Source organism: Erithacus rubecula (genome assembly GCF_903797595.1).
Source record: "Erithacus rubecula genome assembly, chromosome: 2".
In the NCBI taxonomy this organism is placed as follows: domain Eukaryota; kingdom Metazoa; phylum Chordata; class Aves; order Passeriformes; family Muscicapidae; genus Erithacus; species Erithacus rubecula.
In genome coordinates, this window is record NC_136685.1 from 19,424,682 (window position 1) to 19,444,444 (window position 19,763).

A 19,763-nucleotide genomic window follows, 5' to 3' on the forward strand; every position below is an offset into this window, starting at 1 on the left:
CCTTATTTTTATTAGAAGACTTGCATTCATTTGCTTTCCTGAATAAATGGTTCTAGATATGACTTAGCAGTTGTACTCTATCAGTAATATGTAATTAAAGTTTTCCATTGAATGTTTTCCATTGAATTTTTTCCATTGAATATTTTACATATGAATAAAACAATGCTAACTAAGCCTTACAAAGTACTATCAAATACATTAATACTGAACCCTAAACTGAAGAGTAATTTTAAAATTTTGTTCCAGACCTGAGAAGTGCTGAGGCAATAAATACAAGTTCAGAGCTAAAAGAATCAGCATCTTCCCTGATGCAAAGGGATCTTTCACAATGAAAGAGAACAGTTGCCAAAACTATGTTGCTTGTAAATTCTTATATTCTCTAAGTATCTCATTTACAGAAAATATTGTGTATGAAAAGACTAATTCTGTTTCTGTAACGGCAAGATTACAATGACCTGACATTGTAAAAAATACAGTAAACTTGCTTTATTTTAATTGTTTTTTACATTGTTATAAAAGTATCCTCTGCAGTAAATTCGTTGTAAAGAAACATTTTCAGACAAAAAAATGATGGCTGTCCAGCATTCCCATCTGCAGTAGTGTTGCAAGCTCATGGGATCTCAATTGTGAGCAATAAAAATCTGCCTTAAAGTTTCCAAGATGCTTACTAGCTCTTTTTCTAAGCTTTTCATCAATAAATCAATTGAAGTGTAAGATGGTTACTTGAGCAAATGAGAAGGTAATGACTCAGTTTCACTGTATTCTTAAGAAAAAGATCACTTTTTCAACAATTAGCAGTTTATAGCCAATTTGTTTCTCACACCACTATACTACTTCTTTCCAGTTTGGATAACCTTTGCTACCTGATACTTCTTTAGCCCTTGGTAGATACATATGCATTTCCAGACATAGTGCTATGTAAACAGAATTGGAAAATATCTTCTGCCCTTCCCTATTAGCAGTGAAGATCCCTTTCAGTTCCTTTGTTACTGCAAGTTATCAAATGAACAGAAAACTTAAGTTCATAAAGGCAAACATCATTGTTCTTTATTTATACTGTCCTTTCTGACACACATTACCAAAAGCACCCAGAAAGACCCTTTGATTTGTAGTTACACTTCTGCTCGAGCCAAAGTCTAAAATAATGCCCAAATTATTCTCTAGTTTGAAAACAAAGCCCCAAACAGCCATGTAAAAAAACAAGCTTTAAAATATCAGTAATATTTACATTAAATCTGATTGAATCAATTTAAGGATGAGATGCTTTGCATTCTATTTCCTTTATTTTCAGCTTCAAAATTTCTCAAGCTTTTTGTTTCAAATAATACTAAGCAATTAAGTAATGTATGAGCTTAAAGTAACATAACAACATCAAACTGGTGCATGTTTTAGTGTTCGGTTCTTAAATGCATTGGTTGTAGAGAGTTACTACATATTCTTTGTCTTCAAAGAAAACTTTAAACAAATGACCCTCTAAAAATTTACATCTATATTTTCTTGAATCAATCAGCAGGGGTTTAGTAGCAAGCAAAGAATATACACAGGATTGAATGCTCTCTTTGATTCATAGGTTTGTGTAAAAGCTTTGATATAACAACTCCATGAAGGCATTCACTAAAATGTTGGCAGGTTGAAGGAATAAGAAAGTCCAGGATGAAGAACTGGCTGTGCACATGTCTATGAGAAATCCTTCTTTATAATCTTGGATTTTCCTAGATTTTGACCCAAATATTGATAAATTTAAAGTCAAGGTAAAACTGGCAAGATTCTACATTTCAGGAACTGTGTGCTATTCAGATAAGGTAAATTAGCTTTATATACTTTTATATACTTTTATATGCTTTTATACACATAACACTCACTTTTAAGTCACCATTACCAATGAAGCACTGAGAGACTTCAGGGAAATATCTTTGAATGATGTGCACACTCCCATTTCCAGCACTGCAGTGCCTCCCAAAAGTTGAGTCTTCAGTCCTGAGAAGAAGCCCATAGAAACTTTATATATATACCCGGGGTGAGAGAATAGCATTTCAGAACAGGATGCTAAGTAGCATGGTGAACCAAACAGCTCTTCAAGTACCTCAGTGTGAAGCCATGTAGAACTAGCCAAAGGGGATGCTCAGTGTCCTAAATAGATGTGACCTACATTTTAGACCTTTGCAAGATTTAGATACATATGGCAGGGACCTCCTTTTGCTCTGGATTTGAAAATATTAACTTCTCTTATGGTATGATTACATCTTTTCTGTCTTTATTTTATTCTGAAGTCTTACTTTGAAGCAAAACTATCATCCTGCTATTGTTATTATCCATGTGTTATTTGGTCCTGTTCTGAATACTGAAGCATTCACAGAAGGCATCATCTTGCCTTTATTTTCCCTTCATGCCTGAAATTGGTGATTGGTCTCAGCTGAGGGTCAGAACGAGTTGGGAAGTCCCACAAAATAAATCCAGTTTAAATAAACTAACCCAGTTAATCCAATCCTATCAAAACAAATCCAATTTATTATTTAAAACAATAAATAATGATATAAACAATGATATAAACAAGAGCATTTTAAAATTTTGCGGGGAATTACTATTTTTGCTAGTATTGCTCCTCATGCTCCAAGCACATCTCCAGCACTGTCCCAGTGGTGGGACAGAGGTAAAAGAAAAAAAAAAGGCTTCCACAGGTAGGAGACATTCCTGCCAGTACATGGGCAGCAGGAAAAACTGTTATTGTCCTGCACTCCCCTTTCTGAGGGAGGCTGCAGAAAAAGCAGGGCTGGCTGTGGTTTGGAATTGTGGCTGCCCGAGGCTGGGTTTTCTCACTCCTTTGCACAGAAGCTGTCTGAGGAGAGTGTGAAATGCTGCCTAAGAGACCAGAGCAGAGATGAGATGCTGCAACCCAGGAGCAGACAGGTGCTAAATGAGCCTCTGACCTCTTCTCCACCACCCTTTCAGACCCACTTTCTGTACACTTAGGTGCAATTTCTGCAGTGATTTGACCTAAAACTTGGTATTTCAGCCCAGCAGAGAAGTCACGCAGGACCTGGGAGGAGGGGTATTTAGGTGGGGGGCTGGCTGCTGCCACCTGATAGAGGGGTCACACCTATTCTTGTTTTCAACTCCATGGGTGTCTGCACTCAGTGTTGCAAGTGTGAGACAGGCTGTGCTCTCCTCACTTCTGGATTATCCTCCAGTTTCAAAGCTGTAGTTTCAGTACTTCTGAGCTTGCCTTGGGCTTCTTTCCCCACTGCTGGTATACATGGGTCTGTGGGCAGCACAGCTGGTTAATGCTGCTTTTATGATTTTCTACTCTTTGGGGTAGAACATTGCTGTTAGGCATCAAATCCTTTGCTATGCGCGTTTGATTTTTGTCACTTTGAGGCAAAATTCTGAGAAACCTGAATTGTCAGTTTATCCTTTAATCCTGGTAGCTCAGGTAAGCTGGTGCCATTTCTCTGTGAACCAACAGAGCAAAGCAGTGGGGAAATAAATACACATTAATCAAGAATGTAGACCACCATGGATAGATTAAAGTGGTGTTGCATTCTCCAACATCATACAAACTGAGCTCCAGTGTTTATTAGGCTGAGAGAAGATCAGCTGAAATTCAGTGTTGAGTGCTGACAGGTGAGTCAAACTAACATTTAATTTTTAAAGGGTATGGAAAAGAGTATTTTACTGATTTCCAAATAGGAATTAACTTGTTTTGATTTGATTTCATTTAATTTAATTTCATTTCTTTTTGCTAAAGTAAAGAGCCCTACTTCTACTATAAATCAAACCAAAGAGCCTGTCTGGGATTTAAGTGCCTAACATGAGTGGTTTTGGATGTGTGTACATTGTTGTGTGCTGCTCTTAAGAGTAGAACAATGCTATCATTGTTGCATATCCAGAGCTCTTGCCTGGAGTAGCCTGAAACCTGTTCTGATGCAGTATTTTTGGGAAAAATGAACATAAACACACATTTATTGTAATGTTATATAAATATATATAATACCCCCCCCCATCCCTCATTGTGCCCTTACCTCAAGAGTGACTGGTTCCCAATCTTCAGTGGTTATATTTGCCTTTGGGGCTGTGTGGTTGAGAAGACAACTCAGTCTACTTATTTGCACAAGCTTCTGAGTTTTTTCTGTACATTCTTAAAGGGTGTTCAACTAATACTTGAACATCATCCAGACCTCATGCTACTGATAGTCCTGCCAGCACTGTGAGCTGAGGGAATGCTATCCCAGCAAAATCAAGGCAGACAAGACTGAGGTGGGATTCAAGTTTTCTAAGATACTGATGACAATTCAGTACTGGTGCACCCTGCGTTCAGCACTGCTCTGCATTTGGAGAGTGCTCCCAGTAAATGGAAGTACAGATTTACAAGGCAGCTCTGTCCTTTGGGTAGCTCTGCCTACAAAGGATATATGTAAAGAGCAAAATCTTCCGAGCACTGTAGGCAGGAGACAGATGTACGAATCTCACTAAGTTTTAAGAGTTTCTGTTGGTAAGGCTCCACCTGTTCCTGTAGTGAAATGGCCTTATTTACAGGGAAAATTAATTCCCTGGAATCCACATCTTGCCACTACCAAGTAGAATTTCTCTGAGCATTTCTTTAAAGAGACATTTCCAGTTTTTGAAAGAAAGAAAAGTATTTCCTATGCAGCTCTGGGATTCATGGATTAGTGCTTCAATCCCCAAGTTAAAGTAAGTTCCTTCACACTTTTTTTCTCAAAAGTTTTTGAATTCCAGGGAAAAAAAGAACAACAAAAAAAACAAAAAACCTAAAAAAAAAATAAAATTCAGCCATTTCCATAATCTTCAACTATTTGCTCTAATATGCTGGCTTATGTGGCACCTACCCTTAGGTATCTCAAATTTCTTTCAACATGGTTTAGGAAGTCTAACTGCTGGATATTGGATGTTGGTGATTTGGACTGTCTGGACCATGACTTGGAGTAGAAGTACTGCATTGCTTAAGTACTGTAGAATAAAGCCAAAGTGTGAAATTCCTTGAATGCTGTCAATGGCAGCTTATTTCTCAGATGTCTGTGGGATGTGAGGCCTTGCTGTGTCCATGGGTCAGCTCTGTGGGGCTGCATCATTTCAGATATCTCAGATTCTCTGTGAATGTATTATATACATAGTTTTATCATGTGGGTTTCTGTTTAAGAATTTCCAAACACGTTAAACATCCTTCCCAAAAGATGCACCTTTTATCCTTTATTCATGAATTTTTATTTGTTGGGTTGTATAGAGGAATCAGCATATTAATATGTTGCATCTTCTACTCGACTTCTGATTTCCTATATTGCTATGCTGGTTATCCTATATTGCTATGCTGATTTTCCCAAACAAGCTCAGACCTTTTTTCGGTCCATTCCCATATACGTCCATCCTACCTTGTGAATGAATGACTAAAAGATTCAATTATATTGTCTCTTTATTGTCTTTTATTTGTGTCTTGTAAAGAGAAAAGGGATTGTTAATAAACATTCCCAGTCTATGATGGCAAGGTCAAATATATGAAGAAGCTTTTCCATAGGATGGTTGTTAACATGCTGCATGTGCCCCTGGGTTTCTTGTTACGTGCAACATTTCTACGCTTAATTAAATTAAAAGCTTCTTGGAGCCATGGTTTTATTTTTGCTTTACGTGCACACTGCAAGAAATTTTTTTTTTTTTTTTAATTAAGGGGGGGGGTGCTCTTTTGCATTTTTACCATACTTTCCCACCGCTGTTGTCTGGAGAAGACAAAAGGCTGAAGGCACACACCGTGACATCCAGGACTCAGCGGGGAGATCAACCCTGCTTGTTGCTCCCAGGCAGGGGCACAGCCCAAACCTCCCTCAGTTCTCCTTCTTCGCCCTCTGCCACGCAGGCCTGTGACCACGTCCATCGCTGCCGTGGGTCGTGGCCGCGGTGGCGAAACCCTCCCGGCTGGGCAGAGGTGAGCGGTGAGCCAAAGGCGGCTGCTGAGCGCCAGGCAGCGACCCCGCTCCCCACAGCCGCTCCCGAAACCGCCTCACGCTCCCGGCGGGGCGGGGCGGGGCCGCCGGCGCGGGGCGCTGCTGCCCCCTGGCGGCGGAGCGGGAGCGGGCCCGGCCCGGCCCGGCTGCAGGAAAATGGGGAAGGGGAAAAGTGAAGATCGGGGTCTGAGATAAGGACAGCATAATATCTGAAGCAAAATAATGTGTAATAGTTATACGGCTCATACTAATGATAATACCAACAAAAATAGCAATGATGATAATAATGATAATAATTGCAATACAAAGGAGAGAACGGAGAAATAAGTGATTCCCAGTGCGATTCCTCGTCACCCACTGACCGGTGCCCAGCCCACACTGGGCGGGTGTCGGCAGCTCCCCGTTCATATCCAGGATTGTGTTCCCCGCGCTGGAGCAGCGCCTCGGCCCGTGCAGGGCAGCTCGCCGGGCTGTGCCTGCTCCTGACCTTTCACTGCCCACTGCAAAGCCTGGGCCACTGGAGAGTCTGTGACTTAGCGTGAGCACTGCTAGCAATAACTAAACATCAGTGTTGTATCAACATTGTTCTCAAAACACACCACTGTACCAGCAACTAGGAAGAAAATTAACTTTATCTCAGCCAAAACCAGGACATCCTAGTAGGAAAAATTGTACCAGGGGATGGGGGTATGGGGAAAGGGAGATGTTTGTTTAGTTACCTACATTTCTTTGAGCTTTTGCAGTTGTTTTTTTTTTTGGGTTTTTTTGTTGTTGTTGTTGTTTTTTTTTTTTTTTTTTTTTTTATGGACTGAACAATTCTACAAATTTATAATAATTTTCTACTGTAAGTTGTTTTTTTTTTTTTTTTTTTTTTTGCCCTGAACTCACATTTCAAGAAATAAAATGAGCCATTTTGAGCACTAAGTCCATTTTAGGTGTTCATCTGCTGTTGGGATTAGATTTAGTTTTATTACATTGAAAGAATCAGTGTGTTACTGTAATTCAAAAAATGCTTCAAGTGAACTAAGCATTATTTTTTTTTCTTAGTAATTAATTAATGGTGCTGTAAATAGGAAATTTTGGATTATGGTATCTGATGATGAAGTGGATTATAAAATACATTGGCTGTAAATAAATAAATAAATATAAATATCATAAACATACAGTAGATCTTGTGCAGCTCTATGTTTTCCATTTTCTTTGAGTGTCATTTTTTGTTCATCAATATTTATGCAGTTTCTGTTTGTGAACATATAAGTATGTCTGAAAATATAGAAGACAAATTATCACAGCATCATTTTCAAATCCTGTTTAAGCCATCTGCTTTCTAGGTGTTGACTTTGTTTTCTGATGACACATAAGGATCATACAATGGTGAAAAATTAATAGCAAAAGTGAAAATGTGATGCATGCAGTAAAAAATGCAGTTTAAATTATTTACTACATATACTTTTAGAATACATTTTGATATCAGAGGTGTTCCTGGAGGAGTTAAGGTGGCAAACCAGGAGTTTCATGGAAAGAAACTTGAATATACCAAACGAAATTAATCCACATCCATATTTTTCAGATACATTCTGCAGATTGGGTGAAGTTTATTGTTTTCTTAATATTGTAGATTCACTAATTTAGAAATACTGCATTATTTTTAGTATTAGTTTTAATGGCTCTCAGCTGCTGGTCTGCTTTGTATGTAGACTATTGCCATTAGTATGAGTGGGCTACTTCCCTTTGCAGTGATTTAAAGAATTAAATTACCAGATTAAATTCATTTACAGCTTTGCATTCACAAGCTGAGCCTGAGATGCAAATATATCTTCCTTCCTTATAAGGAGGAAGATACACGTTATCCCTTGCAGAGTAATCTAATAAGAAATACATTGTGAATGATTCATAAAGACCATGACCTTTTCCAAGACCAGTCATTTAAATACATTTATTTGAATATAAGGTAGCTGTAATCTTGAAAGCCATCTTCTTTATGCCATTGGGGTTTTTTATAATATTCTTTTGTAGCCATTCTTACTGACCTGGATAAAAATGATAGTATTTTCAATGCTCTTTTCTTAGATGCCTAAGTATGTAACTACCAGATGCTGCGGTTTCTCTGCAGTAGACCAACTGCAAATATACAATGACCTCAAAAGTCATGCTTTCAGTTCACTATTTGTGAATATGTGGCCTTTGAATGATATTTTGCGCTGTTTTATCTTTCAGCTTGTAATTATTTTCAACATTAGATACTTCACAGCTATCTAGTAACTTACTTGACAAACTATCTAGCATGATATGAATGCATGCAGTTATCCTGATGCCCAGAACTCACTGCTAACTGCAAGAGCCACACAAAGTAAGAAGCCTGTGTGTTTGGAGGCTCAGGGTCCAGTCTGTGCTTTGTGAGGGCTTAAGCAGAACTTAAGCTTCTCATAGGCCTTCCATCCTCACCATGCCCCTAAACCATTTAAGAACTCAGGCCAGTGGTTCTGAACCTTCTCTGTGTGTCACTGTATATCATGGCAGACCAAGCTTCAGGGAATCTCTCCATGGATATTATCACCTTTGCTAGGATACTCCTAAGGTTGAGAAAAGAAAATTGATGTGGGGGAAGAGGGGGGTATAAACTGCTGCTGGAATAACTCCAGCCTCAGAAAAAATTTTAAAAAACCAAAAGAACCCAGGAAAATTTAGTAACATTGTGTTTCTTTAGAAAAAAAAGTACCAAGTAAAACTGGGGACATGGACAGTGCATTGTATTTGCTTTTGGCAAACATGATATGGAGCCTTTGTATTATGATCAGGTAAATTTACTTTGCAAGAGTAAATTTTTGCTGCAGGGAAAGGGTGTGCACATAACAGATTTAGCAGAATATGGGTTTTCTATTTAAATATATAAATTAGAACTGAGTGCAAAGTGCTGTTTGCACATCAATAATTGCCTTGTGTCCAACTGCCAGGCAGGCTTGACTGCTCAGCAAACACCAAAAAGGAGCTGATTGCTGTCTTCATATCTGCTCTTTATCCTTAACTACTGCATGCAGTTTTGGCTTGAAAAACGTGTTTTTGCTGCAGAGTAACTGATTGACACAAACCGTCCTGAGGTAAAGGCACTGTAGGGAAAAACCACTATGGGTTTTTCTCAAAAATTGAAGTATCTTGAAGAAAAATGACATCTCTGGCATGGTCAATCTCACATAGTTTATGACATGATGCAGTTAAAGTGCTTTTTCTTCATCATACCTTCATGTTACACTGCTCATATGTTGTCTTCCACAGTCATATTATAGCTTTTTCTGACCAGAGGAGTAAAAGCTTGTAGCAAAGCTCCACAAGAGTTGGTAACTCCACTGTCATTTGAAGTGGAGCATGGATATGTGTCTGATTTTGGTTAGGCAGTTGGACTGTGATAGTCTAAATTTCAGGCAAGAGCAAGTTGTTTCCAGGACTATGGACATGGATGTTATTTATCCTGATGGCTGATACAAGGAATCTTTTCTCTTTGGTGTGCCTGCCATAAACTTCAGTGACAGATCCCTATATTTACTTCTGTTTTGTTCTAATCCTGTCACACAGAAATTCACCACGGATCCAAATTATAGAGAGGACTAAACCCATTAGTCACCCATTCCTTTTAAAAATAATAAATAGCAATCAAGCTTGCAGTTACTCAAATAAAGGCTGCTGCTAATATATCACTGATGAAAACCAAGCAGATGTTTTTATTTTTCTTAAGCTGGTTAAAAAAAACCAAATAGCAGAAGTGGGCAAACCACAACAAAGAGAAAGAAGGACAGAGAAAGGTCTGGAATAACTTTTGAAAGGTTAAACAGACTGGAATGATTCAGAATGGGAAAGAAGGAGCTGAGAAAGATCTAAAAGTAATAGGAAAAAGGTAAGCTAGGAAACCTCTTTCTCCTCACATAGAAACAAGGAAACAAGGAAATAAGGAAGCATCAACACAAACTTGCAGGTGGCAGGTTGGGGAGGTGCAGGGTGAAGGCTCTGCCTACGGTGAGTAGGTTAATCCTATATAGATAATAGATAATGAAATACCCCTTGCTTCAGGATTCTTTGGGTGCCTGGCAGGATATTTAAATTATTCCAGTGGGTGAATTCAGGGCAGGGTCAGGTCAGCACAAGGGTTCTTAAACACAAATGGCTCATCCCAGCTGCTAATGCCTTCTGATTGCTCTAAAGATGCATGAGGGTGCCCATTACATCTCCCCAGGGCTGGTGCAGGATATGTGGTGGAGCTGGATGTGTCAGACAAGGGAGCTGGAGGCCTGCTGGGGTTTTTGGGCACCTGGTGTTGGGACCTGAGGGTCATGGACACTCTCAGCAAGGCATGAGCCAAGTGCCAGGGCTTGGGCAGTTTTAATGAGATGTGACAGGTGATCTTAGCTGGTGTCTTGCTCAGTGCACAGGTGAAATGCTTCTGTTGCTGCAGCACGGGTGGCAGTGAGAATGGGGCAAACCAGCACAGGGATCTGACCTCAGCCAGCACTGTAGGACACACAGTGAGGGGGTGGGAGTGACCTGGACAAGGCAAGAGACACTGGCTCTGCTTCTCTGCAGCCTGCTGAAAGCTTTGCATGTGTTTCATGTTCAGCAGCTCAAGAAAATGTAGTCAAGTCCTGTGAACTGATCCTGGGGCTAGGCCTTCCATCAGGGACAGAAGCCAAACACCAGCCCTTCTTCATGAACTCTTATGCCAGGAAATGGGCCCTAATTGATTTCTCAGATCTGACCATGCAGCACTTTGGCTTGCACGAATGTTCCCAGAGCTGCACAAGGGCTTTGCTGTGCTTTTTGTTATTCTCTCTGCTGGTTGTGTGGAGGAGAGCATGGATATGGATATGGATATGGATATGATATATGTATACGGATATGGATGTGGATATGGATATTCCATTGCCCTGCATCAGCCATTGGAAGAGTAAAAATGCCCTGCAAAAGTAGAAGTTATGGATGGATGGCACAAAAGAGCAGAGAGGTAATGTTGCTTCAGACTTGCCTTGCTGTTACTTACCTGTTGTAGTCAGCATATTTTGTCTTTATGGTGGTCAAGAGCTTTCCATTGCAAAGCCAGGAATGCATGTGTCTGATGGTGGGCTACAGCCAGTCTTTTTTCCTTCTAAGTCTCAAATCTTCTCTTACAGTTATTAATCTATATTTACTGCAACACTCTGAAACAAAGCTTGTCATAGGCTGCTACTAGAGCCCACTGATACTGACACTGCTTTAATGCGGTTGAAATAGCTTGAAGTGAGCAATTCCAGTGATATAGGAGTTTAATTGATTCTCTGTTGACTGTTACTGATGCTTTATAAAGCAGTGCATCACTTGGATAATGACCCTGCTTTGCAATCTGTGTCATGCTGTAAAGTTTCGATAAACTGTCTTGTTATAATCTTACACTTTTTTTACAAGTAACCACTCCCATGTACTATGCCAAATCACTGTGATATTTACACTTTCGTGTAAAAGAAAAAAAGGATCTTAAACAGATACCAAATACAAAATGCCTGAACGACCAGAGATTTCAAATGTCTATTTTATTTTGAACACTTAAAATAAACATAGCCTTAAAAATAAATAAATAAATAAATGTACATATATATTTGTGTGTCCATCAAGTTTTAATAAAAAGTCATTGCTGATTTTGTCATAAATGGTCAGGCTGTATCCTGTACTCAAATAATATAATCTAACTCAAATGTTGGGGTTCCTGGTTGCTTACTTGACAGAATTAGATGGCAGAGATAGAATCATAGAATCATTTAAAGACCTTTAAGATCATTGAGTTCAACCATTAACCTAACACTGCCAAGTTCATCACTAAACTATGTCCCTAGAGTCTAGCCTTGCCTCATTAAATTCTACCTAGGTAGCCTGAAGTTTTTTGGATTTAGGGTAATTTAGTTAGTCCAAATAGCTACTGCTACTAGACTTTGTAAATGTTTATATATCTGTATAAATGTATGTATCCTCTTGCTAATGTATCTGTTGCAGAATTTACTACTACTTCTTATCTATTCCTATGCGAGCTGTCTTCCCCCCAACTATTATCCAGTCAGTGAGTGTATGGTATCATGTGGATTATATGCTATTTTCTTAAGCTTCAAACAAAGAAATTATTTGAATCCCACTCTGAGTGGGATTTTCGATTGTAGATTTAACCTAGAGTATGAATAAATATACCTCATAGTCTGTTTTTTTTCTGAGTTATGTTTGCTATATATGCTGAAATACTTGTAAAAATACAGTTTGATTGCTATCGGTTTCACTTAGTTTTCCTTTATAGCGTACTGTGTTACACCACAGTAGAAATGCTGGCTAGCTTGTGTGCAGACCAAGGCACAGCAGATGAAAAGATTAGGCTATTTCATCAGAACTTAGATGAAATCAAGCAAGGAGTGTACTTGTTCTGAGCCCTGACTTAGCAAAAACTCTTGTGAGTGTTTAAAAAAACCCTCCAACAATGATACAAAAACCCCAACTCACTGAGCACATCTCATGGGAATCAGAAGGCCCTGGTTCCTTAATTCATTTGCTGAAGGGACTCAGCCTTGTGCTAATAGAGATGTCCCTCAGGGGAAACAAGAAGAACTGCTATGTCATTTTGATTCCTGGGGTTGTTTGGTTTGATTTCTGCACTACCCTCTTCCTTCTGATTGTATTGTGAGCAGCAAACCTCACAAAACATGCTCCAGCTGTGCTCTTCAAAGACAGTTCCTTTCTATTAAAGCTCAAATTGCTCTGTACCTCAAGGAGATGTGATAGAAGTAGGAAGTTATTTTGCAGCAGCTGTGATCTCCTGCCTAAATCCTAGAATTTACAAGATATACAATTATTTATCTGTGGGGTTCATTCTGCGAAACTGCTTTCCCACTAGTACTGTGCACAAAGCAAGCATGCTGGAGAGCAGCCCAATTTCTAGCTATAAAATAACAGCAGCATTCCCAGCTAAATGTAGAGGTATTCAGTTCCCTCTCCTGTTGAAAGGGGCTCAGTCTTCTGTCTTGTAGTTTACCAGAAACTGGTCTGAGTGTCCTGGTTCATTCTTTTTAGTGAAGTCCTTTGGAATTCCTCCTTTTGCAAAAATAATTAAATCTTCATGGGGAAGACAAAAAAAGCTAAAGCTAGTTGTTTGGGGTATTTCTCTGAGGAAGGGAGACTGCCTGTGTTCTGAATGCTTAGTGCTCCATACTCACTGAAATAGTTATATATGCACTACAAGAATAATTAATTTTAAACTATCCCATTCTGTGTATTTGTCTTTCTCAGGTAAAAATACAAAACAAAACAAAACAAAAAAAAGATAACCCAAAGGAAAAAACCCAACAATTGCCCATTGAAGACAGAAGAGCTGTAGTAAGAGGGATCAAGAAGTTAATGAGCATTCACCTCAGTGACAGATGCTGGATGCTTGACTCTAGGCAGCTATGGAAACAACTTAAAACCCATTTCCTTACCTCCTGTCAGTCTCTGAAATGTTCCAGTGTATTTTGTGAGAAAGAGCATAGGCAGCCACATAAGGAAGAAGATTCCAGCTGGAGAAGTCCAGGAAATTGAAAGTGAGTGCCTAAGGGAACTGGGCTTCAGGTCACATTGCTCACTCAGTTATTTCCATAGCCAAGGCTATGCCCTTGCTCACTGCAATGATCTCGGGATTCTCGTTTTATGTGATTGTTTTCATGAGAAGATGCATTCCTAGTTCCTTATGGAGTTTTTCTGGTTACAGTAGGTAATCAGAGGAGAAAGAAATGAGTGTTGAATCTAGCAGCACTTAGGCCCATAAATGTGTCCCATTTTGCCTCCTTGTCTGTCAGTGTAACATATAGCACTCAGTGGATGGTGACTATATAATATTATGGTTATGCAAAATATAGAGTTGTTTATTAGGGAAATTATTCTAAACATGTGCTTGGTCCTTGTTCACTGAGGGACACAAGAGCAGAGAGGCAGAGAGCATGACACAAGCATGGTGGGGCTCTGACAAGGAATCTGGAAGCCAAACCAGGGAAGAGAGAAGAGGAAACATGTCTTGTTATCCACAGGGCTGGCAGCAAGCAGCTGAGCTCGAGCACATTGACCTTTTGGTAGTGCCTTTCTAATGTCCATGATCAAAGCTGCACACAATAACAATCTGGCTCCTCATCTTGGACCATGGCATTTCAGTCCAGACTTCATGAGAAGCTGTGTGGTTTTTATGACTATCAGTCTCTGCCAGATTCTTTTGCATTACTCATCTATTTTGCATCTTGGAGGGGTTGATGGGAACATGTCTCTTCTCATCAGATACTCACATATCAAGTAGACTTGAGAGCACTGTTTTATGCAGTTGTTTACAATTAATGCTCTTCTGATCATTGCTTACGTGCTACATTTTATTTGTACATACTTTCCTCATATAATACCACGACTGAGAATCTTCTGGAAAACAGTAATTGTTTAGGAATTCACTTTTTTTTTTTTAAAGACATCACAGCTCTCAGAGGTGATTTGACCTCTCATTCCTGCCTAATATTTTACATTTCATCTCTGTATACACCACTCAGCTGTCTGTCAACAGACTAAGTGACTGTGATTGTTGATCCATTTTATTTTTTCTTTCTGGTAACAGATCCTTTTAAAAGTAAAACCCTGGACATACCGAATGAAAGGTACTAACTATACCTTTAACTATCCATGCTCTCAAAGCAGAGTTTTGTCCAGTTAGGAGCTTGCCTATTAGTGTTCACACATTACCTTCTGCCTGCTGCATGGAGGCTCACTGCCCCACTGGCTTGCACATATTCTTCCATTCTCATTTCCTCTGAGAGATGTCACGAGAAGGAGTTCATGGGAATTGGTCTGTTCAGAGGGAATGAATGAAATGCTTTATAGTGTCTTGTTAGTGAGAACACTCTTGAAACACAACGTGATGACAGCTCGGAGACTCAAGAAAAAGCTCAAATTCAACTGCTTGAAATGCCTCAAGCATTCAGAAAAAACCCAACAAACACGGAGTTTCTGAAAGAATCTTTTTGGAAATGGAAATGAACTTTTCCCTTTGAAAATGAACTAAGCATTGTAAACTCTGAAATTTTCCAGCAAATTCTGCTGTACTTTTGTGAGTTCTGCCAAAACTTGGCAAATGAAGATAATCTAAAATGTGTTATATTATTTTTAGCTTTTACAAAAATAGATTGCTTGAAATTTGGAGTGCCATGTTAACAAAATAATCTTTAACTCTACAGAAAAATTTTAATGGAACACACAAACAAGAGTTATTTCCTTATTTTATTTCACAATGGTGATAAATTAAGAAACTAATTAAAATGTGGCTAACTTGGCCACAGTTTGCAAGTTTTTGAGGAACAAAGCCTTTTTTCATTTATTTTTAAAAACTGACATAAAATATAGGCGGGTGTTGTAAGCAGAAGTGCTGTGAGGTAATGAATTGAATCACATGAGTTTTAACTTGTTCCTTTATTTTAATTATATTTCAAAATTCATATTCTATTATAAGCAGAGATGGTATTTACAATGTTATACCCTCTGATAAAACCATATCCATAAATTGGAAAAAAACCCATAAATTGGAATTTGTATAGTGAGCTGTCAGTAAAATTTAACTTTGTTCAGAGATCTGGAATAAGAATTATGCTATATGTAAGTCACATTAAGACATTTGTGGAGAATGAGATTGTACAACTCTAAGATAATACATAATTGATTTTATCTTGCAAGTGTATGCTAATGCTCTTCTTTGTATCAAATGAATGAATCTGACAGACAAAATACTGCATTTAAAACACAAAAGACAAGACATTATCCTTTGACTTCCCTCCTGTCCTTATGATACAATCTGAGTTCTTTCTCCTTATTTTCTCCTACCAGAACTCAAGTTAAGTTGCCTCATTTTCTCCCATTGAATTTAGGGTTATTTAGGAGGTGTAGTAGCAATTGTATTACAATCAGCACTTCACCTTGAGAAAACCATCTGGAAGCATGCATGTTCTGTAGTAATTTCATGTGTCTCTTTGCATAATAATTACACTAATTATGACTGTATTCAGAAGAAAATGGCAGAATGGTAATAAAGGTGTGCATTCCCTGTTGAGGAGATGTGCACAGGAGCAGCAACAATGGGCACAGCAACCTTGACTCTTCAGGGCACTCCCTGTTTCTCCAGCCCAGCTCTCCTTTTTTGTGAAGTGGCTGAGCACTGCTTGTTGTCTTGGAAAAGGCAGACAGCTCTCTGTGAAAGCTGTGAGCCTGCCTTGGGTGATGGAAGTCTTCCAAGCTTTTCCAGGTCGTCAGTTCTGAGTAATACCCCCTAAAAAAAGTTACAGAGAAAAGAGCAGAAGTGTCTTCTGTATCAGTAGTTTGAATCCTGGAGAGCTAAGACTTCAGAAACTTGAAGAAGGGCTATAATATAGTTCAAATGTCAAGGGTAGAAAAGGTAGACCTAGAACACCTACACACTCGCCTCTTCTGTGAATCTGATTTCTCTTATAATACTGGAACAGCTACCTTGGAAGATTCAACAGAAAGGGTAGGTTAACAAACCTAAATAATGCCAGTCAATATGGCTTGATGGCAAGGAAGACTTGTCAAATAAATCTGTTGTGTTTCTTTGACAGAACTATAAATTGGTTGATGGAAACAACTCTGGATACAGAAGCAATTTTATTTCTCTGAAGTATTTGGCGTGGTATCGCAGGGTATTTTGATTAAAACCTACAACTGTGTTAGGAGAAATAAACAACTGTCTCATTTTCAGGTTTGACTATGTCTTTTCCTGGAGGGGATCTGCAGAAACTGGTTATTGACTGAAAGCTGCTCAGTACTTTGGCAGTAGTCTAAATTAACACATGGCTGGTAAAGCGTGTGGAAGGCACATAGATGCTACAAATTGTATGGATTCTTATCTAAATAGTTTCTGTTCAGTATTTTGCTTTATTAATTCGAGTGCAATATAATGAATTGAGAATGAAGATGGAAGGCACATGGGCAAGGAGTATGAGGCAGAAGCTGAGATGAAGCTTTGTCCCTGATGGCAGGTGGCAGACAGTGCTGCAGGGTGCTGGTGGCATTCCCAGCAGACACAGAGGGAGGGTCCTGGGGAGCAACCCACAGCAGAAGAGGCACAGAGCTCTGTGAGGGGCATGCCAGCAGGGATGTCTGTCCCTGTGGAAGGGGAGGTGGGGAGGTCCCCAGATCGCTGAACACAAATCCAGAGCAAAGGATCTGACAGGAGCACAATTTCCTACCTTGCAAACAAAAACACAGCAAGAACCTATGGCTGAAAATTAACTGAAGTTAAATTAATATCAGTTTTGGTGAGGGACTTAGGGATTTAGCCTCAGTTCTCTGTGTAGAGCTTGAAATATGAACATCAGCCTAGGTAGAAGTGGATGATATAGCAGGATGAAGCAGATAATAAGCCTGAGGTCAGCCACCACATTTGCTACTCCTTGCTTCCAACCTCACAGTATCTGTGACTTTTACAGCAATTACAGGGTTTTCTTTCCAAATGTGTGTTTTATCTCTCCAAACATGTCTTTTCAGGTGAGGTGTATGGCATTTCTCAGTGACAGTGCTATTACTGTGCCCTCCCATTTAGGGAGAATTTTAAAATAGAAGTAAACTGGGCCACTTGTCTTAATAATATAATAGGAAGTCCAGTTCAAAGCCCCTTGAAATCACTGGTAATTGATTTATCTTTCAAAGGTTTCAGAAGAACCCGGCAAAATATGGAACAGACCATGCTCAAGTCTACTGACTGAAACAAGATGTATACCATTATAGGCATTTGAGATGCAGCATATGAAAGCATACTGTAAATCTCTAGTAGCACACTTTCAAATGTAAATATTCATATGAATGCTTTTTAAAATAGCAAGGATATTTGAGAGAAGGCTGAGAACAAAATTTTTAAAAAATCCATATTCACACATTTATGTGTAGGCTAGATAAATGTGTGTAAATATACTTATAAATATTATAATAAAAATCTTTCATGCCTATTATCATCTAATATAAAAGAAGAAAAATGCAAAACTGGCTAGTGAGTAACTGTAGTATTTAAACCAGCAGAAATAAACAATTTGTTTTCAAAATGCAGAATATGTAGAAGTCCTAGATGAGGCATATATTTGGAAAATAGAGTCAAGCTAACTGTGGTGAAATAATTTTAAATTTTTTTTGAGCCACACAGTACTGCTGTGGATCCTGCATAGTCAGCCTTTGCAGTCAATGGAGAGAACAGGCTTTCAGAGATGGCTCATCTGTCTGCCATAGAAACCCATCTGCATGTCTCTCTCAGGGTGCTTGCTTCTCTCTGTTGCCTATGGAGAGCATGAATATGAGTCATGCAAATCCCATCCACTGTAGGTACAGCACCTTCATGGCTGTGGTGGTTTGGCTTTTTGGTACTCCCAGCCTCTCTGGCAGCTCTCTGTGGCATTGGGTCCCTGCTGTCTGGCTGACAGGCTCCCACCCACAGCCCTCCCATCCCCAGGCTCTCTGCTGCTGTGTGATGAGCTGGGCTTGCATCACAGTCCTGGGCCCAGAGCTGCTGCTCTGCAGCACTGCTGGTTATCTGACTTCAGGTTTTCCTTGGGGGCACAGTCACTTGCTTCTAAACAGTCTGTTAGTTGTGCATCAGGAATCTAATAGCATCATCAGTGGGGGAGTTGTGGGTTATATCCTGGCAGTTCTCAGAGATCAAATGTGCCCAAGCAGCACTGTGAGACACCTGCCTGTTTTCCCTTTCTCTACCAAAAATTACAGATCTGTTATAGGCTAACAGGTCTTCAGCAAAGGATTTTACTTATGGAGACTTCAGTGGTCATCTGAGAAGCTGCAGACCAAGCAGAGATGTGAGTGTAGAGAATTAAACGAGGCAGACGTGCTACTGGATATGATGTAGTTTTTTGTTGGATGTCATACAGGCTGAAATGCAAGAATTCAAGTATAAAGCACTGCCAATTTTTGGATTTTGTTGTCATTATGCATCCACATTTTACAGTTTTTCAGGGAAGAAATAAATTGTTGAGATAGAGGTACACAGCTGCAATGAGCTAATGATCGTAAGAGCAGAGCAGTTCCCTGAGATAAAGGAGTTTCTGGTAGGGTTTCAGTGCACTATTGGGAGCCTCTTCTCTGCAAGATGACTCCAGAGCTCGCTGCATCAGGCATTGTTGGACTGCAGTTACTCTAGTGGAGGCATCCTGCTGTCCTGATCTCTTCTCATAACCATCCCTCTAGCACTGAGATCTTGATCTTCCAGAACTCCCTGACTTATGTCCAAACCCTTGGTTGCTCTGGCCTGACCCTTAGCAGCACTCAAAGACTCCTGTGGATATAGAGGCCAAGGCTGAGGTGTCTCTGGAGGACTGAGCTCAGGGGTGCTGTTCCTTTTTCCCTCCAGATCTGTGTTGAGACTGTCTCATAACAGCTTGTGCACAATCCCTTTGCATTTTCCCCATGCTGCCTTTTCATTCTGCAGAGGCTGAGAGAGTTTCAGCCATGGACAGGCAGACTCCTGGCAAAGCCTTTAGTACATGAATCAGACTTTATTCTTAGGGAAAATAGAAGAAAGAAGCACATGTGAAACGCCCCTCATATATCAGTATCTCCTTTCCTTGAAGCAAGACAAACAATTCAAGGTTGCAATAAAAACCATAAACAAGCATATGAGCTTGCAAAGTGTTCATGAAATGAAATAGAAATGTTTGAGTTCCCCAAGGCAGCTCCCCAAACCATCATATTTAATGTCTATTGTTAGATCAGTATGTTAGTTTACAAGCATCTGGGGAGAGG

General features: G+C 39.5%; 1 protein-coding gene and 1 long non-coding RNA gene across 3 annotated transcripts in view; both read left to right on the forward strand.

The window, feature by feature from the left end:
* The window catches only part of DLGAP2 (DLG associated protein 2), a 438,256-nt gene that overhangs the window by 31,111 nt on the left and 387,382 nt on the right, over window positions 1–19,763 (forward strand). The window lies entirely within an intron of this gene.
* Window positions 13,268–16,718, forward strand: LOC306811773. The gene is made up of 2 exons (XR_013776729.1): window positions 13,268–13,525; window positions 16,580–16,718. It is a non-coding gene; the product is annotated as an uncharacterized lncRNA (long non-coding RNA).